The sequence below is a fragment of the Heliangelus exortis genome, chromosome 13 (assembly GCF_036169615.1).
Source record: "Heliangelus exortis chromosome 13, bHelExo1.hap1, whole genome shotgun sequence".
Lineage (NCBI taxonomy): Eukaryota > Metazoa > Chordata > Aves > Apodiformes > Trochilidae > Heliangelus > Heliangelus exortis.
In genome coordinates, this window is record NC_092434.1 from 12,962,364 (window position 1) to 12,981,986 (window position 19,623).

Here is a 19,623-nt window from a genome sequence, read left to right on the forward strand (position 1 = left end):
AAAAAACTTTTCTTTGAGCTAGAGAAGAGACATCAAACATTTCTACTTCATCATGTATTCCCATACAGAATTCTTAGGATGTTGAGCCAAATAAAATTCCTGATCTTTTTTCCCTAGTTTGTTCTCTAGTGAAGTAGGACAAGAGAGGAAAAGTGCGTGCTCTTGATGTTATTCAGGTTGGCAGCAACCGACCTGATGCTATTATTCTGAAAGCTTTCTTTTGATAGCTGTTTATTGCCCCAAAGACAGTGGTTAACTAAACAGCAGAGCAAAAAGCGTGGTCCTCTAACTTGTGTTTTGTTGGTAAAACAAAACAATAAAAAAAAATCAAACCCAAACCCCAACACACAAACCCCAAACAACACTCCAAAACCAAATCAGCCTCTAGACTGGGTGGATACAAGTTGTGCTCCAGATACAAGCTTACTATTACTGCAAATTCTCAACATTATTTGAGGCTGTATGGGAGTCTTTTCATGAGTGTTGATGCCTCTAAGAAAATAAAACACTTAAAATAAGTATAATACAAAAGCTAATGAGCCCAGAAGTGCATTCAAGGAATACATGCTACTAAAAAGTAAAAGTGTGAAACTTCTTTCTCTTTTTGGCAAGCAGATTAAACTTTATCATTCAAAGTTTTCAACTGGCAGTTAGAAGAGACACATAGAGCACGGAACTGTGCAGTGTTCTGCAAGCCTTTAAGAACACATTGATACACACACTACTGGCACTCAGGGCATACCTTTTGCTCATTTAAAATTAGTTGTAAAAGATGGTTTATGAATCTTTGTGCCTGCTGAAGTACAAAATTTGGATTCTGGTGTGTGCGTCTGAATGCTCTTAACTTTGGAATAGGTATTTGAACTTACTGTTACTGTTCTGGAATGTCATAAGCTTAAAATAAGCATGCAACACTATCATATGCAGAAAAAATGTAGCAAAATCTGGCCCTGTGTCGCTGTGCAACAACTCAGTAAATCTGGCCCTACTTAAGTTTCAGTGGCCACCAACAGTGTGAAGTATTGCTCAGTAGGAGAAAATGAGTCAAATCCCGTCCAGGGTAGTCCACCCATTTTAATCAAAAAACAAGAATGGAATTAAAGATTGCTTTAGGCAAGAATGGTAAAGTTGAATTAACAGAATTTCAGGAAGCCTTCTATTTATGATCCCAGAATGATCACACTTTAGCCTGTTTATTGAACTTATTATTTCTAAAAAATTTCTAAATTCTGACAGTCTACAATAAACAAAGAACAGAAAGTTTCATCTTGGATCACTAAGATGGCCTTTGGATTCTTCCGTTCAGTTGCACAACAAACTATTCATTGTGTTGGCTTAGAGACTTAATCCAGAACTGTAGACTGACTCAAACACCATCCAGTGGTAAGTGGGAGTTACTACATTGCAGCAGCAGCTCCGTCTACACTACCTTCCTCTCACAAGAAAAGTAGATGAACTATTTCAGGAAACTGGACAGACAGAAATGTGAGTCCATTGCAGGTGAAAGGAAAATAGCTAAAGCAAACCTGAGGATATTGGGGTGTAGAAGTACATGCGAAAAAACCCAAACAACCACACATGAGCAACTACAGCTGCCATTTTGTAGCAGAATTCCAATAAATACCCCTCAAAACCTTGAGCTAATGAATCAGTGCCTACAATGAGACAGTAAAAGTGGCTTTTGTAGGTCATCCGTGATCTCTGCACTGATTAGAACGTGACATCTTTATCTTAAAAATATATTTGCATGCTCTTTGCTTTTTAGTCCTGCTGTGTCCCTCAGAGATCACTGCTCAGCACCACTGCCTGCTTTTGCTAACCCCTGGCTCCTCTCCTCAAGTCCCAGCCAAGCTCACACACCTTGTACACTATGAAAGAAGAGGGTAAATAGTCATAGCAGCAAGGAAGGAAGGAAACATACCTGCTCTGTTAAGAAACAGAAAAGTTGATTTCTTTCCAGACAATCATGATTATTTGCATCATTTGGAGAAAAGATTCCTAGGAATTACAATGTCATTGACTGTCCTATTGATGTGGCCAGACAAGAGACATTGTTCTTTTCCTCCTTCCTCCGCTGAACAGCCTTCTTGTTCTGCCACCAGACTTTCATAAGGCATATTACTTTATTTCATTGCTGTACGTCACACAAAATTCAGATGAAAACCAAACCAATTTGTAAGATAACAGCCCAAATTCTCCCTTTTTCTTGACTTTAGAGTAATTTCCAAAACATTTGTATAAAATCGTCTTTCACAATTCTAGCGTGGCTTCTACCCATAAACTTCTAATCCTAGAAAGATTTTGGTTAGGAGGGAGGGACCTCTGGATATCAGTAAGTCCAACCACCTGCTTGAAGAAGGCATACAAAGCATTATATATATATATATATATATATACACAGTATATATTCATGAGGCAGAGAATTGGAAAGAGTCTCGATTTTTCCATCTGGGAATTGTCATTAAGACCAAAGTTTTAAGGTGAGGTGACCTCATCAATATATAAATATTCATATTTCTACTTCATATATTCGGTAGTGTACGAGCCAAGGAAATTAATTCACTTGGTTATCTTAGAACAAATGAACCAGAAAATTTAATTTAGAATCCAAGATCTGCATTTCCAAACACAAACTCAGGTGTTTTCTTGTTGTATTTGTATTTTGATAACTTTGTCCAGGAATATTCTGACAACTGTAAAATAAATAATCTAAATTATTATCAAATTAATAAGTAGCATGTTATGTTTAGTCCTTAAATCAGAGTTGCTGATAAAAAAGAGAAAATAGAAATACAATAACCCAAGAAACAAACAAGCTTTAAAAAATTAGTTCATACCCACAAGGCCCTTGTTTGCCAGTTAACATATTCCTCCCAGCATGCCTGCTCACATGAAGCATGCCAGAGATCTTAATGGGAATTCTTAACAAAATGACCTTGTACCTAGAGAATTCTTAGAATTGGCAAACCTAGCTCATGATATCCAAGCAGCCTGACAGAATAACCTCTCACTACATTTCATGCAAGTAACAAAAGAGTTATGTCAACACAGTTGTGTTGAATTTAATGCACTCTAATCCACATGCTGTGAAGTCTTCATGAGATAAACAATATTTTAAAAAGATAGAATACTGAAGAGTCTTCAGCAGTCCATAGTTACGCTATCAGCAGCCAGGGACATGAGAGGGTTTCTCCGTGCAGGTCTATGTGAGGCACAGAGAGGAAGGGATAGTCAAACCAACACCTTTTTTGATTACTGCACAGTAGGACAGGTACACTGAAACAGGATTGCTTGGGTACCCTGCACAGTAGCACAGGACTTCTCACTTTCTATCTGCCTCAGCCACAGGATAATGGCAAAGGATAAGGTGCCACTGCTGCCAGAGAGGTAACAGCCTTCTCACTAAACTAAATGTGCTAAGGAGAGGGAGGGATGGGCTCATCTTCAGATCTAGAAGTGTAACAGCAGACTTCTGTACGTATAATAAATTATTTTCTCAGAAAAAGTCATATGTCCATTGAAGTTCAGAAAGTGGTCATTAAGACTAATATATAAATAATATATTACAGATGAAATTAAATGTATGCTTACTTCCCCCTTGCAAATGATATCTCAATGCCAACAAACCCCCTCTATACTCCAGTATAAAGCCATAAATTTACTACAGGTCTGAATGTGACATGCCATAGATGTCAACTGTCCAAAACCATAATATTCCCTACACTGCTTGTATAAATTTACCTCAGTTTTGTCTCTGGTAAAAGATGTAGCAAGAAGCAGAAAAACTGAGAAGCTTTGAAGAACTGAGAAGCCTGGCATCTAGAGGTAGCACAGAATGTTTTGTTTTAAAGCCAGATGACAGCACAGCCTTTGGCTAGAGGAGAGAGAAAACAAAGAACAAGAAGTGACTAAATCAGCAAGTAAAAAGCATTGTATTTTTCATTTGTACCTCATCAATACTTGACAGCAGTTAACCTCTTCATTTCCCAAGCCTCAAAACAGGTAGGAGTAATAGATCCGTAGGTAACTAATTCACGTTCTAAAGACCAACAAAGTAATCAGTTACACCAGCAACAACAATAAACCAGTCAGCTGTGCTTCAGTTAAATATTCCATTAGAGCAAATACATACATCTAACAACTGCTAAGTCATACTGCTAGCAGCTTTAGGAAAAAAACCATTGTGATGTTTATGTTTCAGCTGATTTTTGAGTCTTTAGCAACATGATATTTTTGTGGACTTTTTAATGGGAAGATAAGAGATTATACAAAGTTTACTTGGTTTCAAAATGCCATTCACTCTACTGCTGCAACAGTGTAATTTCCTCTCCTACTATAAGTTATCTCTAAGTATTTTTGTGGTATTCCACTTTATTCACCTACTTCCATGCTTCCAAAATCTACTGGGTATGCTTTCAGGCTAAGCGTATGAAAATCTTACACTGTGTGGTTGAAAACAGGAACATAATATATTGTGTGATTTTTTTATGGGGATGAATACTTTATCTAATTCTATAGGACTCTTTAGTGTGCTCCACAGATTAGTAATATTTTTCTCGTGCATACAAAAGTATAAGCTGCAAACGTCCTCACATTTAATTTGGTACCCTAAACAATCCCTTCCTCCATTGAAAAATTTTGCAAGGACTCATTAAACAAGCTGAATTAAGCATAAGATACTAGGAGACATTGGCAGCTAATGAGTTACATACTTTACTGAATGCACAGGCATTTGATAATGCAAGAGCAGAGAGCAAGCTGAAGTGTGCTGTGTTCTAAGAGCAAAGTACCAAACAGCTTTGTTCTGATATCCATGTGAGGTCCACTGTAGAGCAGGGCTCACAACTGCAATAACTGTGTACCCTTTACTGTTTGATGTGATGATGTCTTCTAAAGTCTACTTCTCAGACCATTTTATAGCCTTGGTCAGCTCAGAGTGAGCTTTATTCCTGACACAGCATGAAATTACAACAGTTGCTTTGCTCAGAAGTATTTGGAGCCTACCTGTTTGGGATTTGGAGGAAACAAATTTTAACTGCTCTAGAGGGAACAAAATTTTAAATCCTGCATATAGAACAAATGTGAGATGCTTGTGGAGTAAACTAGCTTTTTAATTCTCAATTTTGGATTATCACTTTTTTTTCAGATTAAACCTGTAGAGAGGTGTGCAACTTTCAATTAATACTCTAGGCAGACTTCAACCAGAGCTTTAATGTATACTGTTACATTACGTAACCATTGCTTTATAACCTGCAATCATCTCTCTCTGTTGGGTGCTCCACTGAATTATAAACTAGACTGGGACTTGGGAGATGTAAGGTCACATTTGCAAGGTTATTCTAGGCAAGTTCTATCACCACCTAGGACTTCCCTGCTCCCACGTTTGTGAAACTTGCTAGACTCTGGAAAGGTTGAAATTCAATTTTAATAATTTTCTTAACACAATTGATTTTCTTATTTCAATAAGAAAATAAGTACCTAAGCAACCGAGCACCCCTTATGTCCCTTACCAGTGCTGGAGATCATGGGCCAAGGCTTTTACTTCCATTGTTTTCTATAAAGCTTTGGAAATACTGTAGTACTGCATAAAGAGTGCTGTATTCCAGATTTCACACAGGCAGTGGCTGGGAGGCAGTGTATCAAGAGGTGTAGCATCAGGATTTCTGTATTTCACCAAGTTCCAGAAGGAGCCTGATGACATTCATAACTATATCAAGGAACCAGGGGTTGCAGCCACTGAGACATGGCTTTTGCTTATATCTGATTTACACCAATAAGAACAAAAAGGGAATTGGAGCCCTAGATTCCCTTCTTCATTTTGTGACTATGCCACTGCTGAATTTTGGCAAACTGCTTAGCTAATCCTTACTAGCAAAGTCCCTTCTTCGCTAAGGAGGGAAGATGATATCTGCCTACTTTAAGGAAGCTAGTATTGTCTAATGCCCACACTTAGAGAATAATTTGAGAGCGATATATAGATGATGTTTTTGAAATAAAAAGCAGTGTAAACCTCTTCTAACTTGAGCAGCAAGCCAGTGTATAGGGCACTCTCCATCAAGAGAAACTGGTGACAAAGTGAGCTCCTTCTTTGACACAAACAAAATCCAGTTTCCTTAAACATAAGAGGAAATAAACAGCTGGAGAGAGTTTCTTTTCCTCTTAATTCTAAGCTTTCTCTTCTCAGCATTTAACTTAAAAAGCTCTAAAGTAAATGCTACCAGTGTTCATGTGTGAACTGGCTCATGCTTTTCTACTGCTTTCTCTTTCCCCTTACAAGCTGCTTTTCCTGCATCATTCCTTCAAACTGTTGTGCTAAAGCAATACTGTATAAAGCCTCTCTGTCTGCAACAGCCTGAGAAGCCTCACGTGTGTCTTTGTTTTGGGCAGTGTCATGTGTATGTGGTTTGTTGAAGGCATGCACTGTTTCAGCTATCTGGTTGAATAAAGGGGCTAAATGACTTCTTACTCACTTTCTAAAATGGAGGACAATGTCAAAGGCCCCAGCTTCAACCTACAGCAGTATTATAATTAATACAATCCATGATTAATAATAGCTGTACCAAGGCAAGCATTTCCTAGCTGTTCTTAAGTCAGTCTAACTTGTAAAGATAGTATATAAAGCAAAACAAATTCAGGCAGAGATTTCCTTCCTTGAGTACCATACAAGGGGCAATCGCTCTGTTCAGAAATAGATTTTTAGCAATTCTTTTATTTCCCTTTCCCCCCCTTTCATAGACACTTTGTGTGTTCTGGCACTACACTGATGTTACAAGTTTTCATTCTGAGTTAATAGCAGTGCGGTGAAAGCAGCTGAACTGTTGCGTACAGATACAGTTAGTGCAGTGGTTTGAACATGGTTATAGCTTAGGCCACTACCATAAGAGTTTTGACAACAGTATCTCCTACTAACAATTCTAGTGATGTTAATGTGCTTTGACTAGTATGGACTTGCACAGGGATACCTTTCTACTGGTAATGCACTTCATTACTTACCTGGCTAGGTACAGCTAAAGGAATGAGAATATTATCTACTGGTACCAACAGCAGCACAAGTATTTCTGATTATACATTCAGTAGTACTTCTACTGAACCAACTTATCCTCTCTCTTTTTTTTTTTTTTTTTTCCTTCCCACCAAGTACATTCAGTATAAAAAAAATAGTTTAATTTTTGCTTTTGAAGTTTATATAAAACATTTAAACAATGTCTGCCAAAGATAAGCAGACATTTTTCAGCACTCAAACTGCCTATAGCTTATTAGTACTACCTTGAAAACAGTTGTTTTATTTTACTTCTGCTTTATTTCACAATGAAACCTACTACAAATGCTAATTGAGGGGAAAGCAAGCATACCAAAGCATCTTCTTTAGTTTTCAGTCAGAAAAAGCACAATTAGACTCCTAATAAGACCACAATATTACATGGTATTCTTGTTTGACAGGTTTCTTAGTGGCTTGTAAATGATATTTTATAAAGTAAAGACAGAGACAAATATGGAAACCTCTTCAGGTTTTAGATCCCAAAGACACAAGACATCATTCTTCTAAGCAGGTGTGCTTTCCTTAGCAGCTGCTTAAGATTAGTATATTACAAGCTCAGAATCTTATTCCTAAATATAGCCAAAGAATAAAATCTTCAGTCTGGCAAGTCAGAGTCAAACTGCCACAATGAGCACCTGTTGAGAAAGCCCATTATTTGAAGCTGGGGGTTCTGGGTGAAAAGATCACTGTGAATTAATTTTGATTGCTTCACAAAACTCTGCATAACAAATGGTCTCTGACAGGGGTATCAGGAGACTTCCATTTGAAGGGGAGTAAAAAAGATTTTGTTTCTAAGAAGGTAATATAATCTCTGCAGTGACATTAAAACACACCAGTGGCTGCATTTGCTTCAATCTCTCTTCTCAAAGAGACTGTATGTGCTTAGGTTACTAGGTATTATGTTTTGGGAGGGAAAAGAGAAAGAATTGATATGAAAATCTTATCTAAAAGATTAGATAAAAAGAATATGGTCAGAGATTCATGAATTGTGAATTGTTAAGGCAGTAGTTTGCTCACAAGTTTATTCACAGCCACATTTCTCTGTGTTCCGAGTTGCTACATACATTGCCAAAATGCAAAATGAGAAGAGGAAAAAAAAAAGAATTACGTTTTTGCACTTGACTAAATATACCAGCAGCTTTCTTGTATGAGTTAGTTCTAATAGCAAGTTAAAGTAACACTAAGGATAATATGAATACCTGGTAAATATTTCATCTGGTATACAGACTACTGAATACAAAACAATTTGTCTCTGAAATGAAGTTTCCATCTGAAATATACAAAAAGTGCTACCTGTCTGTTATCCCCTGATTAAATCTAAGGCCAAGCTTACCATCTGTTTGTGCAGAATGAAAAGTGTAATATTCCACCAGCTACTCTGCATGATGATTTTATTTAAGGGCTTCCTGCAAAATTAACTTCAGTTCTTCCAGTTTATTTTTAGAACACAAAGAATCACCAGAAAGCTCTGTGCTTTTAGCTAATAATCATGATCCAGTTGATTTTATGCTTGATTTGTCGACTCTTAGCTGTTATTACATGAAATACTATTTCTACAATTCCTTCAAAACTGATTGCAAAAGCTATATACATATGAAGATAATAAAACCACTCATACCTACTTCCCTTTTTATACAAAATCTGTTTAAAACGCAAACTAAATTATAACATCATCAGGGTATTAATTTTACCACCACAAAATTTTGATGTGTTTGGCTTCATATGGGTACCAGAGTCTTGTGTCTATGCTTCGCAAAATCATTGCAGCCATGATAAAGTCAGAATACTGCCACACATTCCATTGAATAAAAGTAACAGAAAAACTGTAGATAAATCAGGTCTACACTTTGTTAATTTATGGTATAGATAAGAATCACCCTGGTATGAGACCATCAGGCATCTAATTTTTCCAACTTTTGCAGTCTTTCTGCGTTAAACTACGAGGCACATGATTGCCATCTGAACAAAAAAGTACTGATGCTGTTCTATCACATTCTAAAAAGACTGATCTACTGTCACAATCCCAGAACAGAAATATTAGAGAACTTCTTCAAGCAGTGATGCTTTCCTGTTGTAAATAAAACTGATAAACTGACCTGTTTGGCACTGAAAGTAAACTCTGTATTGTCCAAATGCATGTCAGCTCCATTTACCTGTACGTGCCTGTGACAACACTACAGTCCTGGAGCCCTTGTGTCTGGTCCCTGCCATCCCAGAACCTTCCCAAAGATGGATGCAAAAGGGAGGAGCTGACTACACAGACAGTGTCTAATATAAATCACTTAAATTGGTCAATTTGATTTTTTTTTTCCCCCACCTTTTGTACCTCTGCCCTCAGCTCCCAGCCTCAAGCCTCAGCTTCCCTGTATATCCCTTAAAATTTTCATGTCTCGCTCCAAATAACGTATTTAATCTCTTGCAAATCCCACACTTCATCTAGTATAAGGCAAGAAATAGGTAACAAAAAACCAAAAACACACACAAAGGTGTTGTTTAATCTTCTTATCCTTTTTCTTAAAAAAAAAAAAAAAAAAAAAAAAAAAAGCCTAACATTGCCCCAATTGTGAGTCTATTATGGCATATTCAAAAAGCAAAGCACACTAGAAAAATACGATCAGTGGGAAATATGAAATATATCTTTCTGCTTTTTTCTTCATCTCTCCAAAATAAACTACAAATTTCCTATGTTGAAAAGTTTTTCCTTAAGTTAATAAAATCTGTCACTTTCCATAACAGTTGATTTGAAGAAAGTCCACAGGTGCAGTCTTCTGTTGTTCACAGCTTGGGAAGTCAAAGCTTATAATAAAAAGCCCTCTGTGCTATGGTCCTCCTTCCCCATCAATTCACATCAAGTATTATTAGAATCATCTGCCACCTCAGTGGTGCTTCCTCTGTGCTCAAACTGCAGAAGCAACAATGACATTTTACTGCTCTGCAGGTGCTGCTGTGTGTGGTCATGAACACAGAAGTGTGGCCTGCTATTGTTCTCCAGTAGCACTTTGATCTCAGACACAAAAAGCCACATAGCTGCCTGCCCTATTCATGCTTATGTTGGGTTTATACGGGTGAGAGAAAGAAGAGGTGAGAAGAGATTGGCAATCTATAATATTTGTTCCAACAAATGCTTCAAATCTTTTTAAACATCATAAGAACATGGCTCATTAAACTACAACAGCCTTGAAATTGTGTTATAAAACCACAAAACAAAAATCAATACTTCTGCTGAAAAGGAGGTAATGAAATATATTGAGTTGGTTGAAAAGTGGTTTGTATAAATCATAATATTATTATGTGCACATCACTTCTACTCCCAATACTTAAAGTTAACAAACTAGGGAGTGCTTTCTTCCCCATCACTTAAACAGGTGCTACAAGGTAGTATTTATCAAAGTTATTTTCCAGACCCAATCCTTGTGCCATAAATAACGCTGGGATATAGGAGGCTTAGTAAAGGGAGATCAATTCAATGCATATTTGCTACCTGAGCTTCAGCTGTTATATTGTTTCACAGCTGATCAATACTGTGCTTCCTAAGAGCAAAGGAAAAAGACACAACATTACCCTGATGAGTCACTGTAGGTTTATTACTAAACCAGAAGGATGCAGCATTTATGATTTTAGTAAAGACCAAATTTGTTAGCAGCATTTGACCACTATTAACTATTTAAACTGCCTATTTCGAGTGCTTTGCAATGACTTGTCCAGATTTCACATAAACACTTCTGGAATCAACACAATGTTACTTGATTCTCCCAGATGTTGATGTAGGTTTCTCACTCAGAAACTGCACTGTAAGATTATATCAAAGAAAGTACAGAAAAAAATTTACCTCTTTCCACACACACATATTGTGAAAAGTTTCTTAATACCCTTTTCTGGAAGAGAAAATACATAGTATTAAACAGAGTACAAGCTGGTGGGAAGAGAGGAATACAGAGCATAACCAGAGACCTCTGTATCTCTGATTTGCTGAAGAGAACCAAGATAAGATTAACTCTTAATTTAGGAAAAAATCCAGCAGGAGTAATTTCCCCATATATTTTTTTTTTTAACCTTCAATCGAATTTTTACTTTATTGTTTTCTATAAAGAGTCCTGTCTTTCACCAGCTCTACTGCTGTTAGAACCTTCACAGAGAACTATTACGTCACCACAGGACTTTCTGCTACTTAAGAGCCTTATCTAGGTGTACAGCGATTTCATCTGCTCAATCTCCAAATCTGTCAAAACTCCACCAAAATTTATTTGGAATGTAGCAGCCTCTATTGGGCCCTCTAAGAAGGGAGAATACTGCATACAGTACACATTCCATGTGTACCAGGCAGACTCCATATACAGCCACATTCCATGTGAGCTACAGGTGCCTGGCTACAAAGCTCTATAAATACATTGTCCCACAGTTGTACATGTAGACTATTCAAACAAACTAATTGTTTTCATTTGATAACAATTTTTTTTTTGGTTGTGGGGAGAACTGCTGGCCAGACAGAGCAAGCATGAGAATGATCTCAGTGTGTTTGGCTTAGGATGTCAGCTTGTAGCTGTTGACAGTCATGGGATTTGGAGCATGATTTTAAGTTACTGTGTCAAAACATTTTAAAAGCCTGATTTTCAGAAAGGAGGACTTTCTAAAAATTGTGATTGTTTGGAATGGTTTAACTTTAGCACTATAGAAATTGGAACAGCAGAAAAAAGTATTGAACAAGCTTGAAATTTAGGCCAAGTTGCAAAAAAGCTGGGGGTGTGTGGAAATTGCTGCCCATGTTCTTCATTTTTTCTGCTCTTATTGTTGTTACTGTTGTCAATATCTAATTTTCAGATAAAAATAAAAAGCTTTTCAAGATGAATAGTAGATAAAGTCAGGACTTCAGACTTTAACTGACAGTCACTTCAGATACCCGATAAAATGAAACTCACTCTGTTCAGTTTCTCAACAAGATAGCAAGGGAGAGAACATCTGAAGATAACCATAACTTGCTGACTTGTAACACACGTGGCCAGCATTTCAAAACATAGTAATGGTTTCAAAAGAAGAGGTTGTCATTGCCATGTATAGTGTTATAAAGAACAAAATTGGTCAAACAGAACTCTCAGAGGATCCAAAAATGTCCTGTCTTTATCATCTTCAGCACTACTGGAAATATGGTTACACTACTGTGCTTGATGCTCATAATTTTATATAGTACATGCAACTTTGTACTCCCTAGGAGAAAACAAAGGTCATCAGGTAATATCACACAGATGTGAACCAAAACCAACAGCTGCAGAGGACCCTGATCTGCATGCTTTATTTCAATGCACTCTCCACTACACCATGCTGGCACTAGTCCTTTCACATCTTTCTACCTCACACACTACCCTCAAGCAAATCAGGATGTTAAAGGGAACAAGTCTGACCCTAAACTGTCATACTGTACATCATCCACCATTTTTCTTCTAGCTAAATGACCTTTACAATTTCACATACTTGCTTTTACCATTTTTTTTTTCTGTTATGGAGAATATATAAAGAGAACTCATTACCTGAAGTCCAAACTGTTGCCTGTGATAAACATCACTAACATTGGAAATCAACTACAGGCACTTGTCTGCAAGGCAGCAAATCAAATGCTATTTCCTTGTCCTGTGCCTCAGAGAGGGATATTTTGTCTACACGGAATAATTTAAAAGATAGTTTCACAAAAATACAGTATCTTTTGAGACCTCTGGCAAAAAACTGGTTTGTTCACACAAAAAGTAGAAAAAATTAAGCATGTGTGGCATGGCATTAACTTTTAAACTTCATCTAATAAGTGGCAAATATTATACTGAAGCACCAGCAGAGCTATTAGAGGTGTTTTGGTAAACACTGAAAACTTCTCCTTTGTCTTGGACACTTTATATACTTATATTCCAAGAGAGTAGCCATATATGGTATGTACAGGTTACAATAGGAAACAGTTCAGATTGGTCTATTTAAATATTAAAAATAAACAAAAATTAAAGGTAAGGAACTATCATTAGCATCATTTTATAAATCACATCAAGAGATAAGAGCAAATTGCCTGAAGCCACACATGCCCAGAGCCAGGGATGAAACTTCCATTTCCTAAATTAGCCCTACACGTTTTAACCACAAGAAAAACCTTTACCTGAGCCTCCGAGGTTCCAAACCACATACAATTAAAATGTAATAAATTCCATTCAACACACTAACAAAAAAGGAATATATGTGCATCAAGAGTGTAGACAGAGGATGAAAACAACAGTGAAATCATCTGTTCAAACAGGATGTGGGAATTAAATTTTAGTATTATTTTCAACTTCTCATTTTCACTAATGGCTTTTAAGAAAGTTAGACATTTTTTCTCAGTCCCTTTTACCTTTTCTCTCCATTTGACAAATATTGATTTTCATTTCCTCCAAGTTTAAGTGCATTGAATGCTATTGTGACTGGTTTGTTTGCTTTTCTGTTTGTGTTCCAGCTTTATTGAAGATGCCAGCATGAATGCATACAGCTTTGGAACAAGAGAATTGGTTTAATAACTTCTTCAAAGCCCAGTCTACTATTTTGTATAGGTCAAGCAAGAAAAGTGACTCTAGGTGAATAGCTAATGTAAGGAGAGTGCTGAAGTAATAACCCTGGTGTCTTAAGATGTTACTGCCATGCTTTGTCACAACAGGACAAGTTAGGGAGTGTTCTTCCTCCACACCAGTGCAAAGCTAGACATACTATCTTAAAAATGCCTCTGGTGGCATTTTAAGCTAAGCCCAGCTAGTAGACCCTTCAGGAGGCTTGTTTTGGAGGATAACATCTCATTAATTTCTGGCTCAAACTGTATCTTAATGAATTCTTGTTTTTTTTTTTTGTCTGAATGGCAGATACATTAGCTCAACCTCCTTTCATAAGATTATCTCCTTAAGTTTTGTGAGCCTGCCTGGTACATTTCAGACACTTCCCTGTCTTAGAGTCTCACAGAAAGAGTCTGTGCAGTGCCCAGACATTCAGTGCTAGAAGCCAAAATAAGTCAAGCTGACTTAAGCAGGGAGTTAAATCAGTTAAGCATATCATCACCAGAGGTCTATGCTGGTGTTAAGGAATCCCCACAACTGAGCTGAACTATCACAAACAGTCTTGTCCTCAGCTCTGACACAACTTGCCAAGAGGATTCAGCGTTCTGGCAAAACAAGTAAACTGACACATAAACCTCTGAAATATGTTGTGTCTCTCTGTCTATAAGTTGTTATTATCTGGATTCTCTAATCAACAGAAAGACAGGAGTTCATAAGAATGCATACTTAGCATTGAACACCATTATCCATTTAGTTATTGTACATATGAAACAAATGTTAGGTTCACTGTGTTTTAACTGACATTTAAAACCCTGATGAAAGGAAAGCAATTTAGAATTATTCAGTGCTAAAGGAATCTCATTTTGTAAACAGGCATTGCTTTGAAAAAAGTCTTAGCATTATTCATCTGATTAGTCTCACTGGCTCAGCTTTGAAATTATTTTCAATAGAAAAGATGGAGAAAAGAAAGGAAGTAGTGACCAGTGGAGATAAAGCCAGGGTAGTGTGCCAGACTGCTCCAGTTTTTGCATTCCATATTCAATCCTAAATACTGCCTGGGTTGTACCACCTGATGCCAGAAGCTGCGGGACATCTGCTACAGCCACCTGACATTGTGATGTTGCATTTTAAGAACTTAAAATAATGAAAACAGACCTTTGCACTTCAGCACTGCCCTGGTCAAGAGCACTGTCTGTAGTGATGATGTGAATGCCTGCTAAAACAGAGACTACTTACTTTTGCAATTAAATGAAATCAGCAGTTTCAGGGGTGACCGTCCCAGGAGGACCCCCCCTTATCAGCACTGGTAACAAAGTCTAATGTAGGCATGGACATGTTTTTGTGCCCATCTAGCCTTAGTTTAAGCTGCTTTCCAGAAGTGACAGTAACTTCAGAGAGTTAAGGAGGGCCTGCGACTTGGGCTAATTATTTAACTGCTATAAAAACGATGACATCACTTCCTTATTCTTCTCATAGGTATACCATATGCTCAGAGTCAGCTGCATACAAGATGTGACCCCACCCACCACACAGAGCACTGCAGAGAAGTTCTTCAACTCTTCTACCCTTGAGTGCGTGTTGTTCACCAGTCCTTTGAGTACTGGGTGGACTTCAGCACTGAAAAAAACTCTTTCCTGCTCTCCTGTTCTCCTCTTCCCATATCACTGAGAGATTTTTGCCTCTTAAGAAATTTAGACTGTGGATTCAAAAGTATGTTTAAAGAAAAGCTGAAAATAAAATGGAAATCAAAGGACTCACGATCGGACAAAACCGTAATATAACTTGAGACGGAAAGTTAATTTTAATCACTGCCATGCTTACATCTCACTTACCTGTAAAATATTCCAGCCACTGCACATGGTCAGAGCCCACAAGTGTCTCATATCCCTGGAACAAGGACATCTTCCATAAGAGCATCACCACGCACTTGAATCACCACACACTTGACATCTTCCAGCCACTCGCTAGGCTGCTAACAGAATGACAAAAGGTTCAGGATAGTCATTCTGATATTAACTATAACCTGGAAATAAAACCCAAACAGATCAAATCAGAAAACTGAACAAATGCAGCTGTCAGTAACTCCGTTCTCAGCTGAAGTTGCATACTTTCCTATTTTTCCTGTTCTTTCCTATTAAGAGTAATATCTCCAAGCTTCCACTCCTCCTTAACTTTTTGTCTGAAGATAGGTATTTACACAAGATACTGTAATGCATGTGAAGCCTTTAAGTCATATTTCAACTCAGCAATTGAGACGTACTGCTTCTGGCTTGAATAAATAACTGCACCCACTTATTTACAAAATATTACATTAACTTCTGTCAACTCATATTCAGAAGAGAAGAAACAGATAGAATACATTATTTTTATTTAAAAACACACAAAAAAAACCAAATCAGCAATCCAGCAATAAAACCAGAGAAGCTCTAAAGACTGGCACGAGGACAGCAAAAAAAAGAAGTCATGCTTCGAAGTCACACCTTCTCCTGCCATGTAAAACTGGCCTCCTGCAAAGATGCAACTAGGCAGTCTTGTGACTTCAAGGCTCCCAAAAGCAGAATTACACCCAAAAGAAAAAGTCGAACCAAGCAGCAACTGTTGCGTTGTGATGTCAACAAATATTCTTTTCATAGCAGGGTTTGGACAGAATTGTTGACTGTTGCAGCAGACAAGGCTTGCAACCTGTCTCTGAGTCACAAACCGCAGCCAAGCCTATGAAGAAACTCGGAAATTGATCCGACGTTTCCCTGGGAAAAGAGCTTCGGTTTGGTCGTTTTCAGCACACGAAATAAGCCAGGCAGTTTACTACTCTCCTTCCCAACCCTGCCTCTGTGCTGCCCTGACCCTCTCTACGCTCTGCTAGTATAGTGGGTCCATTTGATCAGCCCTGCACGTCCCTTTCAGCCTCTCATTCCGACAGCCCCACTGCATCTCCCCAATTTGCCCCCTGAAAGTGAAGCGACCACCCGCCGAGCAGCTCTGCGGCCGGGAGACAGCAGCCAGGCAACGGCGCGTCCCCAGCTCCGCTTCCTCAGTCCTTCGCTACGTCCTCGCTGCCTCTCCCTACATTCCGGGGAACCCCCAAACTTGAGACCTCTGCTCTCCAAACTGCCGGCGGGAGGGGCAGTCCCGCCGCTTACCCCCCCGACACGGGCCAGCAGCCTCCGGCCTCTCCGCCCTCGGCTCTTCCCAAGCGGGGAAGTTTCGCGAGTTCCTAGCCCGATTTTTATATAAACCACGTCTGGTTCTGGGTGAAGAAAATTTCTTGGGCTGATTAAATGAATGTACCGAATAATCGTTGGCGTTTAGAAAAAGAAAACAAAACAAAAAAAAAACCGCCCCCCACTATGCTTTATTTTAATGGGTAATAAAATTGTGATTGCGAGAGAGGTGGGGAAGGAAGGGGGTGAAAATTTCGTAACGAGAAAAATGCGGCCGCTCAGACAAAACTATAAAGAAAGAAAGAAAGAAAGAAAAAAACTATTCTTGAATCAGGATTAATTCAACGTCCGTGAATAGGAAATCCTGCGCTGGGTAATTGCAGCGAGGTAGCGCGGCGCCCAGCTGCGAGGCGACGCGGGCACCTTTGTGCGCTTGCCAGAGGACAGCTCTGGGGAGAGGTAACTTCCCCCGGTCCCCACGGTCTGGTGTCAAGTAACGGGAAATTTAACATTCCGCATTTCCAGAGCGAATTACTCCCCCCACCCCCATTTTCTGGCAGCTCGCAGGCGGAGGCCAGCCAGGCGCTCAGCCTGACGGGGCGGGAAGGCCCGGAGCCGCCCCAAACCCTGCACCTTGCGGGGCATGGCCTCGGCACCCTCGGGAGCGATCCCGGCTTCTGCGGCAGGTCGGACCGCAGCTCCATTTGGGGGGCAGCAAGAGAGAGGAACCGAAAAGCCCCTCTGAAGGGCGAGGATGACATCCCAGGCACCCTCCGCCCAGCTTAATGCACCTAGAGGTACAGGACAAGGGAACTGTTGATTCCTCCCCCAGCACCCACCTTTGCAGACGGTAGCGAAGCAGCAACTGAAACAGCAGCAAGAAGCCGGCAGGAAAGAGGGAGGCAGGGCAGCGCACTCGCTTATGAGGAGAACGGCCGCCCAGCTGAACCCAATTGTTGCAATTAGGCGAGCGGCCGGGGGAAAAGGTGTCTTGAGAAGCCCCGTCCCCCATCTCCGGGGCGGCTCTCCGCAGCCTCGGGGAAACGATTCGGAAAGGTGTGGAGAGAAAAGGGCCCGTCGCCATTCCCGGGGACGCCTGGGCTCCGGGGAGGGAATGGATCCCCCCGGTCAGTCCCCGTTTTCCCCCTCAGTCCCTCAGGCGGGGGTGAAGTTACCTCAGCCGCCTCAGACATCGCCCCAACGGTCGCCAGAGTGCGCGAGCGGCTCCCGCCTCAGCCCGCCGCGCGCGGCCCGCGTGCTGCCCGGGGAAGGGGCGCGGGCTGAGGGAACGGAGCCCCCAGGGAGAGGGGCGCGAGCAGCCCCCGGGCCTGAAGGACGAGGAGGAAATGTGGGGTCTGTTTGTGTGTTTGGTGGTTTGCTGGTTTTTGTTCCTCTGCAAATCGCCGAGTTCAGGCGTTACCCAGCGTCGGGAGCTGGGTGCCCTCGGAAGGTCGAGGGTGCGGGTCCCCGCTGCCCTGGGCCTTTGCCCGGTTCCCGGCAGGGCTGATGGGTCCTCGGCGGCCAAAGAGTTCGCTTTAACGTTAGAGGAGGAGGTTCCGAAGGCTGCAGTTAAAAGCCATTAATGAAACTCAAGCCGCATGAAGGAAACCTTCCCAGAGTACTGGGGTCTGCTCACCCTTCCTTGCTTGTCTGGTTGCACAAATCTAAACTCGGTTTAAAAGCAGAATTAGTTAATATTTCATTAATAAAATAATCAAAATCCGTTTAATTTACCTTTTTTTTTTTTTTTTTTTTTTTTTTTTTCTGAAACCAAAGGGTGACTTGAAGTTCTTAAATATTCACATTGACAAGCCAGCTGGCTCTGGTGTACAACTTACATGTTGACAAAAGCGCATATCAGGTACCAGGTGAACCATCACATTCGAACAGCAAAAAGTTTTAAAGACATAAAGTCCAAAAGGTATTCAGACTACAGTGTTAATTCTTTACTAAGGATTCATAATCCTCTGCAGGGTAAAAATCCTCAAGAAAAGTATTGCTCACCCAAGCTTTTCAGTGTTAAATCCTGCATGATGCCCAATTTACAACTCGGGATGCTAGGTGGAAGAGCAAAGCAATTATTTCTTGTTTAAAAAGGCAAGTATCTCTCCCACACTGTTATTAAAGAAATTCACATAACACAAAATACTTGAATTTTGGACCTGTAAATATATATATATATATATATATATATGCACATGAACGTAAAATTGGTTGTTTCTCTTGGGTTTTTGAAGGCAATCAAACTCATTTTTTCCCATAAATATTAATGTGAGGAGAGAAGACTCTGCTGAGTGAAAATATCGGGCTGAATTCTGTTTCCCCAAATTCCCACTGAGGTTAATGATCATTGCAGGTGCCTAAGAGAAGCCAAATCATGTGCAAGGTCAAAGCAATTTTTTGTTTTTACAATCAAGTTAGAAACATGGAGGCTTGCAAGTGGACATCTTATCACAGATATAGCAGCATAAGCATGCCACAAACATACAATCTCATAGAATAAAATTATAAAATATAAAGCATTTGAACCAAATCAAGCCTTAAATGTGATAAATTATTTCCTTCAAAGGAAACTTACCTAGGCTCAATAAGGTCTTTGCTAGCAGCATTTTTCTTTATAAAGAAATTAAAAATGCCAAAATATCTACAATTTTACGAGGAGGAGCTGAGCAGTTAAGGAGAAGTTTCCCATTATTAGGGGGTATGAAAATATACTAGCAATTAATATGCAATACATATAATATGTATACTCATACTTACAAATATAAACACACATACAGCCTGGGACAGTTCATGTTAACCAAGGGAAAGGCTAAATAACACTAAGTCATTACTAAATACAGGTACACTTTAAAAACACAGAGACAGCGAA

General features: G+C 39.5%; 1 long non-coding RNA gene across 2 annotated transcripts in view; it reads right to left on the bottom strand.

Moving 5' to 3' along the window:
• The window catches only part of LOC139802102 (uncharacterized), an 83,139-nt gene extending 66,457 nt beyond the window's left edge, over positions 1-16,682 (bottom strand). The window contains exons 1-2 of one of the 2 annotated variants that reach the window (XR_011728505.1): positions 16,557-16,682; positions 15,423-15,613 (exon numbers count right to left, since the gene is read on the bottom strand). This is a non-coding gene — a long non-coding RNA (uncharacterized lncRNA). Of the gene's footprint in view, positions 1-15,422; positions 15,614-16,070 lie in introns of both variants that reach the window. The other variant, XR_011728504.1, reaches the window with a different exon arrangement.
• Between the last annotated feature and the right edge of the window lie 2,941 nt (positions 16,683-19,623).